A 4,116-nucleotide genomic window follows, 5' to 3' on the forward strand; every position below is an offset into this window, starting at 1 on the left:
ATCTTCATTCCCTGACCAGGGATCAAACCCAGGGCCCCTGCAGTGGAAGCATGGAGTTCTAACCACTGGACTGCAGGGAATTCCCTCCACCCAATTCTTTTTTTTTTTAATTTATTTATTTAATTTATTTTATTTTTGGCTGTGTTGGATCTTGGTTGCCGCATGCGGGCTTTCTCTAGTTGCGGTGAGCGGGGGCTACTCTTTGTTGTGGTGCACGGGCTTCTCATTGCAGTGGCTTCTCTTGTTGTGGAGCATGGGCTCTAGGCTCACGGGCTTCAGTAGTTGTGGCGCGTGGGCTCAGTAGTTGTGGCGCGTGGGCTCTAGAGCACAGGTTCAGTCGTTGTGGCACATGGGCTTAGTTGCTCCGCGGCATGTGGGAACTTCCCGGACCAGGGCTCGAACCCGTGTCCCCTGCATTAGCAGGCGGATTCTTAACCACTGCGCCACCAGGGAAGCCCCCTCCACCCAATTCTTAAAGACAAACAATCCAGTCTTTGTAGCGCTGGGGAGAGGTGTGACGAGATGGTTTTCAGAGGGTACGTGCAAGTTGGGCCAGGGGCATCAAAGCATACAAGTCATAACCGTCTCCAAGAAAATACAATTTTATGGGCCAGGAGCCAAAGTAGGTAAAGGTCTGGACCGTGCCCAGCTTAAGACAGAACAGCTGCCTGTACAAAAGGCCAGTACATCAGACCACTCTTATATGTATTCCAGAATTTCTGTCTCAGGTCCAAAAATATGTCATCCTTTTGCTAGAGAATACTCATACCAAAGTAGAAGGCAGAGACGTACACTGGCCCGCCGAGTGCCTGGTCACACAGCACCTTGGCCAGGATGGCGCGCGCGCTCCAGCAGGCGCAGCCACACATAGCTGAAGTTCGCGTGGAAGGCCACGGCCACGGTGGCCACGCGCCCCGTCTGCCGCCAGTCGGCAGGGCCGCCCCGCAGCCGCTGCTGCCGGGTCGCCCTAGAAGAGCGCGGCGTAGAGCAGCACGTTCGTGGGCCAAGGGTAGCGCGGGGCGGTGCACAGAAGCGCCCGCCACCAGCCCGCCGTGCCCGTGCCCCGGGAGCCGCAGTGGTTGGGTTTTAAGGGCAGAGATTATTTAAGAATAAGTATGGACAAACGGCTAGTGTTATCTGCTGCACCTTCCCTGATGGCCTTGTGCAGGGGTGTGCTGGAAAATGTTTAATAACCAGCCATCTGGGACAAAAAAGGACCGTGGTTTGTCACGCTTGCCAATTTCTGTGGTATAAATACCTGATCATGGCCAATTTCAGGCTATTGACATGATGACGCTTCCCCCCCTGGAAGTTTATAGAGAGAGACTTGAGGAGTTCCATTAAGAAGTAACACACAGCCTGGAGCCAAATACAGATAGGTCTTGGGTCTTCTCTGTTCCAAAAAGTACTGGGGGCAAAGCACTCCTCCTCCTTCTCCTCCTCTCTGAAAAGGGTCTCTACCTCTCCTCTACTGACATGCATTAGAAATCTAGGAGCAAGGTGGAGTGTTCCTAGCTTAGTGGCTCAGCCCTACAGATCCCAGGTTTCCACGTAGCTCCTGACGCATGGGACATCTTTTAGAAAATTAACATTGGTTGCCGCTCTAACATGAGTTAAGCTTTTGCTCAGGGTCCAGGAGCCCAGTGCTTCAGCCTCCAGCACTCAGGCAGGAATGATACTATGGGAAAACTGACAGCCTCACCCCCAACTCTCTGAAGACAGTGTAGCATAGAGACAAAGTAAAGAAGGAACATGGAGAATGGGGTAAAAAAATCACTGAGTTGTCTAGTCCCCTGGCTAGTGCACAGCTGGAGGAAGGAGAAGCTGGAATGTCTCCTGCATGTATCTCTATGTTGGGCTCTGACCTTGTAATTCTGGCCACCCTCAAGTTTTATGAGCCCTGCATCCAACCGATTGGCTGGAAAGCTGTTCTTCATGTTCTGCTGTTAAAGCCAAATGCCCTGAGAGATGGGTTTCAGGGCTTACAGCCTGTACCAAATTAACAATTGTCTAAATGAGATGCAAATGTTGCCTAGTAGACAGAGGATGAAGTGACCTGTGATGGTGCATTTTGGGACTAACCACCACAGACTGGACCATTTGGGATCCCCCCAATAAAGCTTAAAGAAAGTCTCACTTATTACATGCTCACCTAAGATGGAAAAGTCTGGCTTTGTGAAACCAAGAGCAAGATAGAACCAGTAGCCTCATTTTCAGGCTGTGAGACAACTCAGTTTATCAAAATGACATCAGGCAGTGTCCATGACTTGATTTATTAAGGACAGTTACTCTTGGGCTCCTTTACTACTTTCAGGGACTGGAAGCATCTAAAAAGAAGTACAGACTTAGTTCCAGGTCCTGATGTAAAGCAAATAAAGTTCACATTATTGTGAAGGGGCTGTTATCCAAGCCTGGGGTCCCAGCATGCACAGAGACCTCCAGGTAACTGCTGTGGTTCATAGGCTTGAAGTGCCTAAGTACAATGCTTGGTTTTTGCAGGCTAATAATAGACAACACTGTCCCTCTAGTGGCAGGAACCTGAATTGCAGGCCCAGTGCCTTGGAGGGACCCATCAGCAAAAGGAAGGAGTTATGTCTCACACATTCAAATATCACAAAAACTTACATTTTTATAGGACTTACAACTTTAAAAGTTCTTTCACATGAACTCTCTCTTTTGACTCTCACAACCATCCCATGAAAAACAGCTTGCATTTCATTTTTCAGATGAGGATATAAAAGATAAGCTATTTAAGACCACATACCTATTAATGGACTCAGGTCTCCTGACTTTAAATTTAGGCCTCTTTCTACCACATCGTGCTTCTTTCCTCTTCTGGACATCAAAATGAACTGTTCTGTGTTATGTCCAGGTCTGAGATGTCACCATGATGTGGAAATGAATATGATTGTTCCTTGTCCAGTCACTGTATTGCCCCCATCCTAGACAACAGTTGAGGAAACTTGGCTTTGCAGGGAAATGCTTTAACCTTAAGAGACAAATAGTGAGAATTTCAGGTACTACTGAAGGCAAGTGGAGGAGAGGTTTCCAACTTGATAGGTCAAACCTTGGAAGCAGCCTCCTGTTCTTCTCCAGAGCAGGACTGGAGCTGGAAGGAACTAAAGTTCCAAAGTCCAGAAGGTCTCCTGCCCCTAAAATTTCTCTCCTGTCAGTGGGTTGATGTGTGACTGTCCTTTATAAGGAGAAAAGGCTTTTATTTTGCAATCAGGGCTAAGGCTTACAATGCAAACGACCCTGGGAGAGAGAATGCATTGGCTTAAATTTGCACTAGGTTGGAAATGATTGATTTCCTGACAGCCATTTTGCTGCAGTCTGGCAGAGGCGGGAGGGGAGATTCGGAAGGCCATGTAGAAGCGGAGAGTGGATGATGGTTATGCAGAGGACCATTTCTGAACATATGCCCCGCCTGCAGGACTTTCTCCTGAGAAGTAAACCAGCCACAGCTGTCCCTCTCCCAACCACCCTCTCACCTTGACCCTCAGCTTTTGACTCAGCCTCTCCTTCCAGGCAGAGCTTCAGCTACTTAGCTTGCCGACCCTGACCCCAGGATGAACTCTGCATCCAGCTCTCGGCTCCCCAGACTGCCTCATGCTCTTCTCTTTCATGGCTCCTTGGAGGCCTTTGAGGGAGCAGACATGGAGGGGAGGAAGCTGCTGCCAGCTCCTCTGCATCCTCTCGTGCTCCCGAGGGTATATCTGAGCCTTTTCCAGGATCTTAAAAAAATTAAGATATTGAATTAGCATGCTGGAAGACCCCACTGGATGGACACACAGCAGAAAGAAGAACATTTCCTTTGCAGGGAATGTATATAGAGTGAGCATTCATGGGTGTGTCCGTAAAGAGAGCATTTTTGCTACATTCCATTGTCCTGAAATAAAAGCCATCAATGTTACAAGTATCTCCCAACAGGCACACGTACACACCACACACACAACACACAACACACACACACACACACACACACACACACACACCCTATGGGCTCCTTTCTGAATGAATTTTCATCTCCTGAACTTTTTGCCATAGGCTTTGTCTTTCCCATGACGCAGAGAAGACTAGGGAAGAAAGTGATCAAATGGAAACCCTGGGCCCCTT

General features: G+C 48.6%; 1 pseudogene; it reads right to left on the reverse strand.

Annotated features, from left to right (window-relative positions):
* Window positions 1-603: 603 nt before the first annotated feature.
* On the reverse strand, window positions 604-1,075 carry LOC118892489 (annotated as a pseudogene).
* Between the last annotated feature and the right edge of the window lie 3,041 nt (window positions 1,076-4,116).

The sequence above is a fragment of the Balaenoptera musculus genome, chromosome 3 (genome assembly GCF_009873245.2).
Source record: "Balaenoptera musculus isolate JJ_BM4_2016_0621 chromosome 3, mBalMus1.pri.v3, whole genome shotgun sequence".
Classification (NCBI taxonomy): Eukaryota; Metazoa; Chordata; class Mammalia; order Artiodactyla; family Balaenopteridae; genus Balaenoptera; species Balaenoptera musculus.